General features: G+C 34.1%; 1 protein-coding gene across 6 annotated transcripts in view; it reads right to left on the minus strand.

Moving 5' to 3' along the window:
* Positions 1–19,317, minus strand: part of LOC118191585 (forkhead box protein P4-like) — an 821,276-nt gene that overhangs the window by 752,101 nt on the left and 49,858 nt on the right. The window contains exon 2 of one of the 6 annotated variants that reach the window (XM_085825717.1): positions 18,679–18,833. The exons of the other annotated variants lie outside the window; for them this stretch is intronic. The gene's annotated coding sequence lies outside the window, so the exon portion shown is untranslated. The remainder of the gene's footprint in view (positions 1–18,678; positions 18,834–19,317) is intronic. 6 annotated transcript variants of the gene reach the window in all.

Consider the following 19,317-nt stretch of genomic DNA (forward strand, 5'->3'; position numbering starts at 1 on the left):
GCCAAACGGCATTCGCAAAAATGCATAAGTGCCAGACTTGGTTATAAAAGCAGTCTTAGGCACGTCCTCAGGCCTGATCCCTATTTGAAAATAACCATTCGTTAAGTCTAAAGTCGTCATAAATTTGGTTGATTTTATGTTCCTTAAAATTTCTTCTATAATCGGTAACGGATATACCGGATATTTCGTTATGGAATTTAATTTACGGTAATCAATAGCGAATCTCCACCTTTTTGGATGCTCCAAAGGATAATCATTATTTTTCTTACATAAAACCACCGGACTAGCATAACTACTTGAGATAGGCGTTACGATCTTTTTACGTAGCATATCGGTAATATGCCATTCTATAATTTTTTCCTTATTCTTATCATACCGGTATGGTTTTTGACGAACCGGCAATGCATCTCCGGTGTCAATACTATGGTTAGTAACCTGGGTAAATCCTGGAATATCACTAAATAAGGAAGCAAATTCACTTACCACTTGTCGGATGCTATCTTGCTCGTCATTAGGCAGGTGGTCAAGATTTAACCTTGGCGGTTCAACCTTTTCTACACGCACTGGTTTCATCGTCAGCTTAAGAGACGCTTCATTAAAATCGTGTAGCTTGTGCGTCTGAAAGAAAGTCTATTCCTAGTATTAAGTGTGCTTGCAAATTCTTTACTATAAAAAACATCACCTTTACTTGTTCGTCCTTGATACGGATGTACAAAGGTACTTTACCTACGCACTTACATTGTTCTCCTTGCGCCGCTAATACTGTTGTATTATCCGCATTATATATGCGGTATTTGCGAAAATACTTTCTAAAAAAGACTTCTGCCACACAGGAACACTGCGCGCCGGTATCCAGGAGTGCGGTGGCCGGGATATTATTTACCAAGACTTCAATCTTCGGAAGAGTTAAATTTTTCACCATTACTGTATTTAACTTGTAGGAAGAGGGGTTTTCGTGGCCTTCGGATTTCCGCACCCTCTCGTCAGCAGAAATCCGTTTTAGTTTAAATTATTTTTCCTTTCGGTGCTTTCCTTCTTTCTCCACTGGCCTTGAGACTTTTTTCCTGGGTTGCTATTGAACTGTCGACGTTCGCCGGCTGTTTTTGAATGCTCGGGTTTCTTTGCCCACTGATTCGCTTTTTCTCCGTAGCCATATGCTTGAGTTTGCTGTAGTCTTGGCGTACCAAATTGGTTTCGCTGTTGATATTGGCGTCTTCTTTCGACGTCCGCCGTTCTTCTACTTTCAAACTGGATTGCTAGCTCAAATAACTTTTCCAGTGTAGTCGGATTTCTCAATTCAATAAAGTCTTGCACTTGGGGTAGTAACCTTGGCAAAATCACTTGAATTCTTTCAGGATCCGGACGGTTTCCATACAAGAGCTTGAAAACGTGAATTTTTCTTAAAATAAAGCTCGAGAGGTTTTCGATTCTTTGTTGATATATACTAAAAAGTTCCTTTTCTAATTTCGCACGATCCCTTACAACTGGGAAGGCTTTTAGTAGGGCAGTCTTGAAATTTTCGTAAGTATAGGTGGGACTTCCTGCTTGACCCAAAAGACTTCTGCCTATACATTTGAACCAGTTAAGCGCTTGGCCCCTCAAAGCGCTGGTAGCTAAGGTAACTTTTTGAAACTCGTGCACGGGGTAGAGCATGAAGTGGTCATCCAATTTTTCCAAAAAACTGGTTACCGGTGAGTTTCCATTAAACGTTGCTTCTGGTTTCATCGAAGCGCGCATGGTCTGGACAATGTACCCAAATCCTTCCAGGGCGGCAGCTGGCATTTCTGGATTCTGAGCTGTTTCTGCAGGCAGCACAGGTTCTTCTTGAAACTCGGCCATGGTTATTCTTCGTCTGACTAGAACAGAGAGCTTACTAAAGCTATGTTCACTAATTGTAGTAAGTAGACAGGATACAGACGAAGGGTATACAAAACCCTTTATTTTTTTCTTTATATACAGTGACTTCCGTACTTCGGAATACAATGACCCTCCACTCGGGGTCTAACTTAAAAGATATCAAAATAAAACTAAACTCTAATTTAACTTTAGAATAAGATTGGCCTTATAATAACAGGAAGCGTATGTAGCACAGAGACTGTGAACACTACAATACGTTTAATTTATCAAGAGGATTAAAACCTCTGGCCTGGAAGGCAAAGTAGCAACTGCGTAACTTCTAAGGTAAGCGGCCTGCTTCGAACTCACGGCTTGCTCTCTTCTGCTTGGCAAAAAGGCCACACTTAAATACTTGGCGTTCGCCAGACAACTTTGCATAAACTCCTTCACGCTTATAATTCTGGCCGGAAGTAGAAAATAAGAAGTGATAGTAAAGATTTAAAATAAAATAAACGTTAGTAAAACTTAAGATCCTTACAACACTTCCGATAATTTTGCTTCTGTTACTCGTCTACTTAACTTTATTTTTTCTACTTTTTTCTGCTCTTATTTTTACATAGAATTATTTAAAACAGAATTAGGCCACTTTTTGTCGTACCTTTTTATACCAGTTTTTCTTTGTATCCATTTTAGCTTTGAAATATGGATTCTTGGTTAAAAATGAGAATTTCGAAAGAAAAAAGAGCAAGTACTTCTTCAGATACAACTGCGATTTCGTTTTCTGGATTTACTTGATTACAGCAATGCAGATGAGAGCTATCTGCCTAAAGGATGCGATGCCTTCGCGGATGACTTTCTACGAAAAAATGGCTCGTATCCACGTTACACATGAGAAAAACCACGAAAACGCCCATGAAGCCAGCCTGTTTGCTTAGAAACGAACTCAAGCCGAACTACCAGGGTTTCCGCACTTTTACCATTCGGCCGCTAATGAACGCAATTAATAGAGAAAATCCAAACTTATTAAAACGAGCTACTCATATCTTGCTTCCTTTTACGACAACGTAGTAGGCAGGTTTTTAACAAAATCCAAATATAGAAACCGATTTAATAATAACTATCATCTAATATTAAACATTCAAGTTTTGAATATTGTGATTGATATTAAAGAACTTGTAATTCGAAGACAGACATATCGAAGAATCATTTTTATGCGTCAGGTTTTGTAAAATTACAAAGGATAAACATTTCTTTTACAGATATGATATACAACTTCTAATAAATGTTTATCTAATATTATATATTTCATCAGATACTCAAATTTGTTTCTAGTGTTCCTTACAAATTTTAGAATTTAAAACGTATTCCACGATGAGTTTTCGAAACACTCAGCTAGACAAAGCAACAATTCAAGCAACAGGCAACCGAACCAGCAGCAAAGCAACAAGCAGTCGCCAAACGCTTTTTTTTATAGGCAACATTAAGTCTTCTTTAAACATCAAAGTATGTTTGTTTTCTTCATAAAGATATCTTTGAAAATTTTCAATAAGAAAAAATAATTTAAATAGCAAATATTTAATCTTTCGCTATTCGAAACTAAGAACGGATCAGCAAAAATGTATGCGAATTTACAATACCATTTCTCCTTGGGACAAGTTACACATACGAAACTCCGTTTAGACGCATCAGCAGACAGTGTTGCACATAGTTTTGACAAACAGTGAACTTCATTTCAGAAAAGATCAACATTATTCAATTGTCAACTTTGAATACACTTAGAGTACTCCTTGCAACTTCAGTAAACATATACCTTTAGAAACGGTAACAAACAATGGAAACAAACATTAATAATATTATTTATATTTTTATATTTATATTTTTAAATTTAGAGCAAAACGAAACAGAATGTATACTTTGGAATTTAAATTGAAAAAGAAGCTTGATTATTTCCTTCATTTTTCTATTTTCTTTAAAATCAAGGCTCACAACATAAAACAAATTTTATGTCCTTTTCATATAAAAACGTATTCTAGTTGTTAAAAGTCGCCAGGGTATTTATTCTAAATAATATATCTCAGAAAACTACAGTAATTAGAATGACTTTCAAAAAGCAATGCAATAGTTAATTTTTAAATTTCATTTTAATTTTGATTTTCATTAATGTATTTTTTTAATTTCATTTAAGATCACGAGTCACTTCACGTTTTCATTACAAAAGACTTAAATCAACGAAGGTCTAAAAACTGTATCAAGAACAATAGATTTTTAGTCCAGGTTTACCGTTCGTGTTAGAACACCTCACTGCTGATCCAAGGAGGAAAGCGGGGCATTTAAATATATATCATTATTTACAGTTCAAAGAAAATATCTGACTAGTTTTATTACGCCTTTTCTAAATAAAAGTCGAGTCTTATGGAATTCAATTTCAGGAAAACAATTTTCAAAGGCAGTTTGTATACGGTAAATCTTTTCTTTTAACAGTAAGGTAATAATATTATTGACCGACCCTCAATCGCAGTGGTTGTTTGTTTACACACTCGATGTTTAAACAACATACACAGAAAGCCAGCGCACCTATGTGCAATGCGCTAGAAGGCCGATTACGTAAAGAATAGATGTAACGTTTCAAGACAGCTGCACTACTAAATACCTCTTTTAAATGATTAAAAAAACCCCATGCTTTAGCCCTTTAATTTAAGAAATGGAATAAATGATAATTCAGAAGTCAAACAACAAAAATCAGTGTTTTTCGATGGTTTTACCGAACCACCATCCTCAGCTGTAAAACCGCAAATGGATAAATAATAAATGATCTTATTTTATTCACATGATGCCTGTAACCTTTACCCTTGGGTAAAGGACAATGCATTAGGGCCATTTAGGCAACTGTTTTTACAGAAAAGAGCGGAAAAACAAATCAACAGGGTCTTACACTTCCTACTCCACATTAAAGGGTCAATTTTATATCTCCATAATTTACTGAAATTGATTAAGACATATTTAAAGTAATGAACGTGCGGGACATACATGCGCCAGCTCCTAGGAAAAGGTAAAATAAATGAAACCGAACATTTTTATATGAGCTCCGTAGGGGGTAGGTTGACCACTAGTATCCAAGAGGTTTAAAGACTGCTGAATACTGCTAATCTGTCCCACTTTCTAATCCAGGCAAACGGGCTCGCTGCATGGTTGGATTTCGTTGTTTTTCCAATGCGTAACGTGGATACGAGATAGTATCTCTAAGAAAAGTCCTCCACGAAGGCAGTCCTTCTCTTAGGCACATTGCCTTTGCAAACAACCCAACCCACTAGGGGAGGACAGAAGAAAGGAGGAAAATGCTTTCACAGTCAAATTCGTCGACCGTAGAAGTGAAGTAGTAGTAACAACACAAAATAAAATAATAATAAAAACCCTTATAAGATTAAATTTACTTAAACTATCATTAATCAAAATATCCGACGTTTACAAACATATATACCGCCCAAATGGTAAATTGGTTAGCGTCGCTGACTGCCGTGACGAAGAGCCTGGGTTCGAATCTCGGAAAAGGCGTGGATGTTTGTAAATGTAAAGTGTCGTGCGGCATATGTGCACTCTAAATATGCAGCCAGCGGAAAGTCAGTGCTAGTGAAAGAGCGGTGGGAGACCGTCGGACCCGTACCCTTTGGAATGTTCTCCATCAAAATTGGGGGTGGAACTGAGCTAAATCACACTGTCACCTGTAAGGTGTTCAAGGCTGTTGCAAATGATAGGCGTATCTTGCTCTCCTTGCTACGAGGAATTTTGCGGGCTTAGGCTGACTATAGATCAGACAAGTAAGCATTAAGACACAATAACACAATAGCAAAGCAGTCTACCAGATATAGCATATCCAATGACCTAATAATCGTACTTTCCAGTTTTCCGATCTTTGAAAATTCCTAAAACTGGAAAGCAAGATTATTTCTTTATTGAATATAATATCTGATGTCACAAAAACAGCTTCATGACCATATTGGAACGCCACCAAGAAGGTTCATATCAACTATATTTAGAAAATCCAGGAAACGTTTCAGATTAAAGGATATTTTACGCGACATTTCCTAAAGCATAATACAAGTATATTGGTTTCAAATATACTACTGCCTTGCACAGTTCGAGACGTCTGGTCACGTTATCATAATCAATTAGCCAACCAATCAAATGCGCCCAGTACCAGTACCGCCTTTAAAGTTGAACTCTGAAACACCGTTTGAGAATTTAAAGTCTTCACTTAGTAATTAATATACATTCATGTTTTGTCTGATGTAAGAAGTATCTTATATGCATTTAGGGAATTATTTACAGAGTGGTTTTAATGTATGTATCTTGATATTGTTGTTGTTGACTAATGCTTACTTATTCAGAAGTCAAACAACAAAAATCAGCGTTATATTTTCAAATTTTCACAGGACTAGTTTCGATGGTTTTACCGAACCACTATCCTCAGCTGCAAAAGCACATATGAACGAGATAGGATATAATGATTAAATAAGATAAGAAGGCCTGGACAGAAAATAAGCTGGTAGCGCCATCTGTTGATGAAACCAGAACAAAAAAATAATTTCTTTAAAAGCCGAAAGCAAAGATGAATTGGAATTAGGGTCGTTAACTACAACAGAAAGATATTTTTTAATGTGAAATGCCTCTAGAAAATCCAGTTCTCCAATGGAAGATGTTTTTTGAATAATTTTAGCAGCAGAAAAATTGAAAGTGTGATTTTAGGACCGACAATGTTGGGCAACAGAAGACTTCTGTGTTTCCTATTTTCTAACATATGCCTCATCTTCCTTGACGCGAAATTTTAAGGCTCTCTTAGTTTGGCCAATGTAAATTAAACCACACTGGCAAGGAATCCTATAAATACCCCTAGGAATTCACATCCGGAATGGGGTCCTTGAGTATGGAACTAGGAATTTTATTGATGGGAGAATAAACGATTTTGCAGAAAGTTAAATTTCTGCAAAATATGTGAAACTTTATAGCTAATTGATGGAAAGAAGGGTGGTGACACGTAACACATCAAAATTCAGTACTACTGTTTACCGGTTTCCTTCCTCCTTCATCAATTTGCCTTCCACCACACTTTAAATCATGTCATCCGACTAAAAAAAAGTTAGCTTCATTTTATTCCTATGTTTTCCGTGCTCTTCAAGTTTGCTCCTCCAAACTATCCCTTGATAAAGAACTAAATTATTTAAAAGCAATAGCTATTGACAGGGGCTTATAACCCGACATTATTAATCAAGCAGTTAAAAAATTCTCATCTCAACACACTAAAAGGCACACTCTTGTTTTAGGAGATTATAAAGATTCTGTTGCCATTCCCTCCTTTCCATCAATTAGCTATAAATTTGCACATATTTTGCAGAAATTTAACTTTCGGGTCGTTTATTCTCCCATCAATAAAATTCCTGGGGTATTTATAGGATTCCTTGCCAGTGTGGTTTAATTTACATTGGCCAAAGTAAGAGAGCCTTAAAATTTCACGTTAAGGAACATGAGACATATGTTAGAAAATAGGAAACACAGAAGTCTTCTGTTGCCCAACATTGTTGGTCCGAAAATCACACTTTCAAATTTTCTGCTGCCAAAATTATTCAAAAACATCTCCCATTGGAGAACTGGATTTTCTAGAGGAATTTCTTTCTGTTCTAGTTAACGATCCTAATTTCAATGAATCTTTGCCTTTGGCCTTTAAAGAAATTATGTTTTAGTTCTGGTCTCATCAACAGATGGCGCCACTAGCTTATTTTCTGTCCAGGCCTTCTTATCTTATCTAATCATTATATCCTATCTCGTTCATTTGGGCTTTTGCAGCTGAGGATGGTGGTTCGGTAAATTCATCGAAACTAGTCCTGTGAAAATTTGAAAATATAACGCTAATTTTTGCTGTTTGACTTTTGAATAAGTAATCATTAGTCAACAACAACAATATCAAGATACATATATTAAAACCACTCTGTAAATAATTCCCTAAATGCATATAAGATACTTCTTACATCAGACAAAACATGAATGTATATTAATTACTAAGTGAAGACTTTAAATTCTCAACGGTGTTTCGGAGTTCAACTTTAAAGGCGGTACTGGTACTGGGCGCATTTGATTGGTTGGCTAATTGATTATGATAACGTGACCAGACGTCTCGAACTGTGCAAGGCAGTAGTATATTTGAAACCAATATACTTGTATTATGCTTTAGGATATGTCGCGTAAAATAGACTTTAATCTGGAACTTTTCCTGGATTTTCTAAATATAGTTGATATGAACCTTCTTGGGGGCGTTTAAACAAATAATCTTGCTTTCCAGTTTTAGGAATTTGCAAGATCCGAAAACTGGAAAGTACGATTATTAGGTCATTGGATATACTATATCTAGTAGACTGATTTGCTAAATGATTTCTGAATTTTTATTTTAAGTTGCGTTTTGTATATGGAAAATAGATACCAAAATTAAATCATCTGAAAAACTGTTTTAAAAAATATATTTCCTTATAAGTTTCGACTACTTTTCGAATTTTCTTTTGAACTTTGGCGATATGGTGTTTTTTTAATCTCATTATTTAATTATTTTTCTTCATCTTCTACAGCTCTACCCAACGAGACGGCTCCTGACCTAAGCTGTCCTGTAGGACAACGAACACGATAATACCATGCCGCGGAAGGAAGAAACCACTATCAGCGCACCACAGCCAATGGACGGGTGGCGGATCATATGTGCTAAATTGAACGATAGTCATAAGAAAATGAAAGTTTTTGTTATAAAGACTATTATGCTTTGTGCACTAAGTGCTTCGTTCGATTAAAAAAAAAGAAAAACGATTTAGGATGAAAAGTCTTGAAGGTAAAATCTAAAAAGCATTGATATGAAAGTTAGGCATGGTTATTGGAAATTTGAACTTTGAGATTTTAAATTTAAAGAACTAGCATATACACCAGAAGAAAGGAGCACATAATCCCTATTCTTCTAATTCTTGCCAAATGCCTAAATCCAGGTACGTGCTATTTCAACATCAGTTTGTTCAAGATAATGTTGCGCGCGTACGGGTTCGTAATAGATTAAATGCACACAGAATTGAAGACAGCTTGATAAAATTTATTTTACAAAAAGAACACTTCATAGTTCTGGAACTTTTCACAAGAATACTCTTACAGATCTTCTCAGTATCACAGAGTGCAATTAGTAATTACACTTCAAATTACTAAGAATGTTACTAATCTGCATCTAAAGACCGAAGCTCATACGGCGACATCTCAATACTCCGACTGCTCACGCTAACTTAAGAAAACTCACGTTGAACTAAACACTTATTGAGAAAGTGATGCTCTCACCGGTCTTAATAGTTTACCCAGACCGCCGAGAAATCTCTATTACCTTTCACTTCTCGAAATTACTGAAAGGTATATGAGGGCCGAATATGGTTACAGTTACATATAGGATCAATTACATTTATCAAGTTGCAAAACCCATTACAGTTCTATAGGGAATGGACCCAAATGTCGCCTAGTTTGGCGGTTTTTGGAGATTTCTTTACCGCTAGCCTGGCGATATCTCGCCAATTTAACGAGATAGATATTTACTCTGTTAAATGGACGTGCCCCTGTACTCTCCTTTTTCCGATAAATCATCATCTCTTTCAAGCATTTCATGCTACATTATACAAAAAATATTACAATTTCACATAGAATTTGACTAAAATTGTTTACACTTATACAAACTAAATTTGTTACAATATCATTCATGTATTGGTGTGTATTGAGAACACGGAAAAGCACACTAGGGCTATCTTGCCTAAGGGAAGGTATGTAATCGTGGAGGACTTACTAAGGGAAACTGGCTCGTACGCACGTTACACATGGGGAAAAACACGAAAACGCCCATGCAGCCAGCCCGTTCGCGGGTTTCGAACCTCGAACCGAACTACCAGTGTTCAACGATTTAACCGCTCGGCCGCTGGTGGGCTATCATTCATGAGTTCATTATGGAGCCCCTCACGGCGTTTTCTACGACAGCTTCTTTTCCCCTATTCCTCGCACGCACTTTTCTGAGATTTCTTTCCGCAAAATTATAATGTTGTTCATCATTAGTTAACACCATACATTTTTCAATGTCGCGTAATCTTTATCATGGCTTTTTTGCAGATAATTTTCCGTCACGATATTTTCATCTCTATTACTTATCATAATAAGCAAATATTGAAACGTTAATAACATCGGCACATGTTGCGTAACGCATTTTGTTGGCACAGTGATGTTTTAAGGATGACGCCGCATTGCGCTTAGAAAACCAATGCGCACATGTGTACGATAAAGATAATTAAGAAAAATTTAATTTAAATTTTGACCGTCGTAAAAGTGAGTTGTCATCTCTGAAGTACTATCTGTATTATAAAAATTAATTATAAGTTTTGCAACGGCATTTGCTGGAGATTATTTAAGTGATTACAATGTGGAGACAGTAAAATGAAAGCAAGCAAAATATAAAAAACCGTTAGCTCTAATTAATAATTATTTACATACAATAAGAAATAAATTAAAAAGGAAATTATATCACGATAATCACAGAACGAGTCAAGTTCAAACAGTCAATTTTTGTGTTTAAATATAAGATGGAAAGGCACGTGAAACCCTTTTTTTTAACTCTGTTAACAATTTACACATACGCAGCTATATGCAATTACATAGCAAAATATTAAAAACAAAAGAACATGTCAATATAAGAAAGTTAAAGAAGAATGACAACATTCAACACCATTGATTAAAGTCAACTAAGTGACTCATACACAATGGCTACAGGTACAGAGATTCTTCAAGGTTGAGCGCAAGGATTGCGAAAATTTCTATACTTCAAACGCGTCTTACACAACTATTTAGCTTTTAGAAACAATTAACAGATTTTTTTCTAATGTAGCTTCACTAATCATAAACACCATATATGGAAAGCAGCAAATTAGGAATATTATATTATGGTACATAAGTTACATGCTTTTATCATTGCGCGGAAAAACTAATATTTGGTGTTATCTCATTGGCTGTCAGTTAAATGACATACGGCGAATCATACGAAAGCTATCTGCCCAAGATCAGAGATGCTTTCAGAAGACGTTTTAAGGAAAAGGTTTCGTACTCACATAGTTAGAGAACGAATCAGACATTACGTTTTCTGCGAAGAAACAAGACAAAACGCAACAAGGATAACATAAAAATTTATGTAAATAAGTACGTTAAAAACACTTTGAAAATCCACTGAGTGATGTCTCATTTCAGATTTCAAAGCTTCTTTTAAAATTATAAAGCTTCTTTTAAAATTATGTACTTTTCCTGAAGCTGCAGATCCCATCAGTGACCGAGAGTTAAGACTGCTGAATACTGGTAGTTCGATCCCAGGGCTGGATGTAAATTTGGTTTTTGATGAATTACCCCATGTGTAACGTGAATATGAGTCAGTTTCCCTCAGAAAGTCCTCCACGAAAGCATCCCTGTTTTCAAGCAGATAGCCCTCGTGGCTTTGCCATATTCAACGAACCTAACCTATCCTAAAGTTCAAATACGTCTTTTCAAAAAACGATTACCAGTTTCCTGTTCAGATACAGACAAGCATTATCAGTTCCAAAGGAAAAGCAGTCTACTTTGTTCATTATCAGTTCCAAAGGAAAAGCAGTCTACTTTGTTCATTATCAGTTCCAAAGGAAAAGCAGTCTACTTTGTTCATTATCAGTTCCAAAGGAAAAGCAGTCTACTTTGTTCAACAACGACAACAAACAAAAAAAAAAAAAAAACCTCTTGAGAGGGCTAAAAAAACAACACCCTCCTAAAATACAAAACAACTAGTTTTAAAATTCACTTAATTCTGTGATATTTTGCAGTAACATTCAACGTCATACTTACTAGTAATAATACACATATTTTCACTATACAAAATACTTAAACATGCTGTGCAAACATATATTAATCACACGCCTTAATTTCACTAGATATTTAATGTTATTTCCTTATTTTTAACAATATATTTACTTAGATAGATACTGAACACAACACCTCTTCGTATTTGGAGGGAGAGGAAAAGGTGAAGCTTCTAATCCAGAACCAACAGATTTGTAATGCCTTAACAATTTTTCTCTAATTCCTCCTGCAGGCCCAACAGCGGTTGAGCGGTAAAGTCCCTGAACACTGGTAGTTGGGTCCGAAGTTCGAAGCCCGCGAACGAGTTGACATGAGCGCATACAGCCCTCGAGGCTTTTGCAATAATCACATAAACCAAACCAACACTAATTCCTCCTGCTCCAGTGTTTGCCAGTGCAACGATAGATTGCAATTTCTGCTTTTTAAACTTGGAATAATTTTCCTGTTTTAAATAAACAAAATTCCCTGCCATATCACAGTACTCTTAAAGTTACTCAGATCAGGATTAACAAGTGCAGAAATATAAACTTTGCTTTAATTTTTTACTTAACGCTTAATTCCATCTCTAACTAACCCAGCAGTGGATAAGTCTTTAAGACAGCTGAATACTGGTAGTTCGATTCGAATTCAATACCAGGCGAGCAGGCTGGCTGCACAGTTGGCTTTCGCGTCTTTCCCCATGTATAACGTGTATACTAGCGAAGCTTTCCTTAGAAAGCCTTCATCAAAGGCATTCTCGGGTTCTTTGCCACATTCAAATAAGGTAACGTAACCTAACCTAACAATCTGGCTCTCGAACGCAACTGATTTTAACCTGGAAATAAAAAATGAGATGGGTCACCTCAATTCAACAAACCTCAGTTATCATTCAAAGATAGAAACCTTCTCTCTATGGTTATACGCTATCAGAAATATCCATTTGCATTCTACGCTATCATAGAATTTTAGCCAAAGTCAGTTTTCAGTTAAACTATGTCAGAAATATGCACTTGAATTCTATGCTATCAGAGAAAAGTATGAAAATAGATGTGTACGCGAATCCGGATACTGGCGGTCATTAATAGTAACCTTGAAAACCTTGCCTCCTGTTTTCTGTTGACCATTACAACTCTTAAAAGGCTGAATGTGGTACAAATTGTTTTAATATCAATGCATTTATTAGCCCAGAAGAGCTATCAATTTCGTTTTGGCATTTTGGGTTGAAATCTTTAAATCCCTACCAAATATTATCGCCCTGTGTTATATTTAAAGAAATTATATAATGAGGAATCTGCATAAACGTTTTTCGTCTCGCATTGTGATAAAACAACGGTACCTAGAACCATCCAATTTTGAATAACATAATTCTCCACAGATTATGGGTATCTGGAAGCCCTAATTTGGAATTTGAAATTTGTTTTATTGTCTATTTCATATTTTGGAACACCTGACCGAATTTCTGATTAACAAACTCAAGGATTTCAAAGCCAGCCATGGTAACGTTCTACCGAAGAAACATTTTGATCTCCAGCGCGTGAGAATGTGTATCGGAAATTCTAAAGATATGCTCAATTTAAAATTATTTTGCGATATTGCTCTTGAACTGATTTTTATGGTTTAAGTGCGAAGAAGATGACATTTAATAAATAAAAATAAGACCCAAAATGTTTAAAAAAAACGCCCCTTTGGACGTAATTTAAAATCTGAAACCTTTCAGGTTTTCATTTTTAATTAAAACTTTTATTTATTTTTTTTATTATAAAAGTGATTTCTTTAAAATTTCAAAATACCAAAACATGAATCTAAAATGTTTTTTTGTAATTGTAAGTATAGGTTCACGACCAATGGTACAGAAAATGAAAGCAGGGTAAGGACTTTTCTAGACACGGTTATTCTCTAGGGGTTAACCAAGATTTCAAATAGCGCCAGGTTTATCAATAACCAACGGTTTCAAATACCCCAGGTCTGGAACTCCTTCTCCCTAGAGTACTTGAGACACGATAACAGAGCCATAAAAGTCCTACATTCCCTAATACACAACACATAACGTCAGCGGTGACCAGTGGCGTCTTTACATTGCACAGTTCATATTTTTATGATTTACAGCAACGTACTCATCCCGATATTATATTCTTTAATATAGGCTTTAAACACAAAGAAAGAAAGAAACGGAAAAGATACTTTAAAAGATAAATTCTTTCACAGAAATCAAAACCACAAAGACAGGATGTTTGCAGCAAAACAAATGATCAAACAAATGTCGTTTGATATTCGAAGAATACGATTTATATCATAAACTGCAATAACTAAAGAAAAGGACATTTACCTCTCAGTAAAGATCCCCAAATCATTATCAATGGGATCTTGTGTTTCGCGTGATGTCAACGCACGACAAGCAAAAGAAATGGTATCTTTCCCACGCTAAATGAAACTTCTTGGCAAACGTTTAAAAGCAAGAGAAATTTAGTTTAATTTTCATATCGCAATTTGCACTGAATCATAGTGCTTTAGGAATCATAATGTTAAAAATTTTAACAAAAAATAAACGTAATCATAACAATAATCAATTTGATGTTATTTATGTGCATATGTTTTGGTTTGACATACACGCATTAGAAATCATTTAGCTCAGAGATTTCCATCAGGGTCGGTGTTAACCCCTTGAGTGTCCATAAAACTTTAAAGATGATAATTGATGGTAAAGGAGTTCCGAATATCCACCGGCAATTAATTGGTATAATCAAAATCCACTTTATTATAAAACATTATTTTAACTCAAATATAGGCTGTAATAATATAGCCTATATTTGAGTTAAAATAGTACGCCAAATAACGATTATTAGAGGCGTTAAAGCAACAATACTAAGCGTTATATTCATAAACTTGCAGGACTAGTTTTGCAGGCTTCTTCAGCTGCAGAAGTGCAAGTAACTAAAGAGAAGCCAGTGCTCAGGCGATAAGAATGACACAAAGGAAGTCAAACTACTGGAACCATCTATTGATGAAAAATGAAAACAGTTACGAAATAATTTCCTTAAAAGATGAGGATTGGAATCGGGATCGTTTACTAGAACTGAAAAAATTTTATGAAGGTGAAACCCCAACCTAGAGAGTATCTTTCGCCAACGGAAGATGTTTTGGAATAATTTTGGCTGCAGAGAAACTGTATCAGGTAGTAAGAAAAAAAAATCATATAAAATAAACATGAGGGGAAAATGCATTAAAATTATTTAATATATATTTTCAAAATTAAGTTTTTAAAAAAATATATCAATTTTTTTTGTAATAAGTGAAATATAAAAATTAAAACTCAAACAATAAACAAATAAAACTCAAGAACAAAAAACACAATAAAAAATACGAAAACCTTTCTGTATCAAGTAGTAAGAAAAAAAAATCATATAAAATAAACATGAGAGGAAAATGCATTAAAATATTTAATATATATTTTCAAAATTAAGTTTTTAAAAATGTATACATATTTTTTATAATAAGTGAACTATAAAAAAATAAAACTCAAACGATAAATAAAACTCAAGAACAAAAAACACAATAAAAAATACGAAAAACTGCAAAACTAGAGTGGAAAACAAGAAACAGTTTGAATACTTTTTAATGAGGTGCTTAAAAAATAAAATTACGCATATTTACATTAAATATTAAAAACACAGCATCAAAATATCATGTTCAACCATTACATTAATTAAAATCGTAAATGTGTCAATCAGAATCTCGGATTTTGTTTCCGAAAACTTCTGCATGTTTGTAAAATAAAAAATAGTTAAACATAAATCCAATAAACCACTTTTTTCAAACTTATTGTTCACATTCTTAACCTAATTGTTAGCTTTAAGTGCAATGATTTGTAATATGGCTATGTTGTACACTGTATATTATATAGAAAAAGGTAAGGGGGTAGATGAAGAAAACCATTCCTTTAAAAGAGTAGATATAAGAAAAAAGCTTGGAATCCCCGATTTAACTAAATATTATTAATATATAAACAATTTATTTTTTACACATTACGTTATAAAAATTTTAATATGATGAAAAAATTCTCAGTATTGGAAATAAAAATAAACATACGATAACAGTACAAATTATAAATAAAATTACACGAAAAATTGATTTAAATGTGTAGCATAAATTAATAGACGACTTTCGCTTTAATCTGAAAATTTAATACGTCGAATCGCATTAATTATCCTACTAATAAAATTTATAACATCTTGTGTGCTTGGCTGTCATAAACTGAGCTCGACGTTAGAGGTTTAGACTGTTTAGTGAATAATCATTAAGTCTTAGAGTACTACAATGTCAGAAGAAATTACCCTTTATTAACTCTTTATTATCTTTAATAAAATTTTTATTATCTTTACCACGAGTTTGTGCCAAGTTCGCACATGGAACTTACAAAAGCCAACACTCTTGGCTTAACTCAAAAGGTCATGAATAACTGAAGTTTAGACTATAAAGACTTCATAGGTCACTATGCACAAGCTGTCTCTGACTCGAAATATCGGCGTAAACAAGCTGAATGGCAGGAATACCTCAACGCACAGCAATCGCTGGAAAATCAAAGTTAGCAATGTGGTCTTTAGACAGGCAGAACACGCTCTTATTTCACCTTTCCTTAAATACTAACTTCTTTCTACCTCATTCGAACACAGGCGCGCTAGTGTATTTGCATTCTGTCAAGAAAGTGTGAGTTAAAAGCCTTTTATTATCTCGTCTGGTTTTTCAAATATTTCAAAACAGAAAGTCGTAAAATATATTTTCTAGCAAATTTCAGATCTCAAGGATAAAGTGTTTTACAAAAGCATTAAATATATAGGATTGCTATATTTATTACATATTTTTACAGAAGTATTATGAAATTATAAGATTGCTCGACAGTTAAACATTTTTAAGGCAATTTGCATACCGAATAAAAACTATTTTACTGAATTCATATAAATCGTAAAATAGCTTACAGAACATACAGATATATCCTAAGCCGCAGATTTCTGAAACTACTACATCTGTTACAGAAGATACAATAAGTATATAAATCGTTGGCATTTACTTCTTTCGCTTCAAGGAAGACCAACAATACTTTTATTTCCCAACGATGCTTTTCCTGCATAAAAATCCCAATATTACAATATGTGTAAAGCTTATGCAGTCAAGCTCCCGAGTGGATCCCATCTAAAAACAAAATTTTTTTTTTATTGCTGAATGAAGCGAAAATTACTATCACAAACCATTAGCATAAAAAACATTCTCTACGATTGATTCTGCTTTAATTCTGAACGTCAATCCGGCTACTACCGCTTATATTTTGAGATGCATGTATGTATAATGTTCTTAGAGACATCACAAAAAATATTCTAGATCGTACATTACGGCTTTTTACGGTCGGCGAGCCGAAAGTCCTCTCGAGAGGATGGTGGTAGGGGAAGAGGAGTTGGGGGCAACCTCGAAACTCATCCCTCAGAGGCGCTTTCCTTCAAAATTGGGGGCAAATTGAGCAAATGTCATTTGTATGGCTCCCAAGGCTCTTGTCAACTACAGGCGCAATCTTGTCTCCATGCCAGTTGAATTTCGTGGGCTTGCTCTGATATCAGACAAGCGAGATTAGTCACAACAACAACAATAAAAGTTTAGCATATATTTATTTCAGCTGTATAAATTTACCATCACCAAGAGAAAATTTGTCTTGATCTATGACGTGAAATGCTTTAAACCAGCTTTTCTTAATAATATACAGTCCGCTGACCACACGTTTTCTATGCCTGCCCTGGTGGTCCTCCTAGATTTTCAAAAAAGCCTCCCCGACAAAAAATAAATAAATAAATAAATATAAATAAAAATAAATAAATAAATAACTAAATTTTAAAAAAATTTGAAAGGTTTCAGATTTTAAATTACGTCTAGAGGGGCGTTTTTTTAACGTTTTGTGTGTTACCTTTTTTTATTAAATATCATGTTCTTCGCACATAAAATTCCCCATAAAATTCAGTTCAAGAGCAATATCGCAAAATAATATTAAATTGAGCATATCTTTAGAATTTCCGATACACAGTCTCACGCGCTGGAGATAAAAATGTTTTTTCTGTACAACATTGCCATAGCTCGCTTTGAATTCCGTGAGTTTGTTAATCAAAAATTCGTTAAAGTTTTACAAAATATGAAATTGATAATAAAACAAATTCCAAATTTCAAATCTGGTCTTCCACATGCCCATATTGGTAGGAAGATTACGTCATTCAAAATTGGATGGTTCTAGGTACCTTTGTTTTATCACAGTGCGAGAAACATACATACATTTGTACAGATTCTTCATTATTTAATTTCTTCAAATATAATACAGGGCGATAATATTTGGTGGCAACAGTTTGAAAAGTGAAACGGACATTCAGAGTGATTCAACGCAAAATCGCAAAACGAAAACAATAGTCCCTCAGGGACAAAGACCCCCTTTGGATTAAAATATATTGAAAATACCAGAATGGAACTTACAGATGGCAATTCGTCTATCATTTTTTCTGCCAAGACTGATATTTTATAAAATTTATTATCGATTATCTTTACCTATGGAACTTTAGTTCAAGCAACAGCAGAGAACGTAGAAACTTGTGGTGCTTCTTACGAGCATACTTCTAAACACAGAATAGCTATGCAAGGCAGGTTCATCCATTTCATTAATGGGAATTTTAGTTAATAAGATAAATATTACACATATTCTAATAGCCTAGAATTATTAAAAATGAATTTAAATTTTGTTCTATTAATTTAATTATTTAATACCATTACAAAATTAAATGAATTTTAATTAAATGCACTTTAAAATTATAATATACTGGAGATTAATTTATGCATGCTAAAAAATTTGCTTTCGAAGGCGAGAAAACTAAGATGATTTGAAGAACATTGTTGTTATATAAAAGTAGTTCCTACCTGAAAAAGTTTGAGAAACGCTGCTTTAAACCTCTTTTCTCACTGAAGAATGTTTTTTCCCCAACACTTCATTTTTCCCCTATACATCTAGTTTTCCCTTCTGTATCGAACCAAGAGGGAAAAACAGGTAATTGGACATCAGGGGGTCATCATATCTAAGGAAGGATATAAAATGCACTGCGCTATTCAAAATTAATTAATTATTTTTTTTATTTACTTATTTATTTTCATTTTTTTATTTTTTTAAAGAAACCCAGGAATTTTTTTTAATCACATAAACGTCTTAAATAATGAAATTACAGTGTATGTTATGATTAAAAGTTGTAGAACATTAAATGGAAAATTAGACGTTAGCACCAAAGTAAGAAATTTATTATTTGTTAGCATTAAATAATTTTCTGTTATTATTTTTTTATTTTATTTGTTCATTTTTCTTAGGTTGTTCTGATACGTAAACATTTCCACATTTTTGAACATTTTAGATGCATCTTCCACACATACTGAAAACATCAATAATAATAAAACAATAAAACTAAAATTAAACAATAAAAGTGATATGATGAAGCTTTTTGAGTCACATGAGCACATTAATAGAGTTCTCATTAATTTATTATTGTATTTCAAACCTTAAAAATTTAA

The sequence above is a fragment of the Stegodyphus dumicola genome, chromosome 10 (genome assembly GCF_044657685.1).
Source record: "Stegodyphus dumicola isolate Sdum_Otavi_A_Nest chromosome 10, ASM4465768v1".
Taxonomy (NCBI): domain Eukaryota; kingdom Metazoa; phylum Arthropoda; class Arachnida; order Araneae; family Eresidae; genus Stegodyphus; species Stegodyphus dumicola.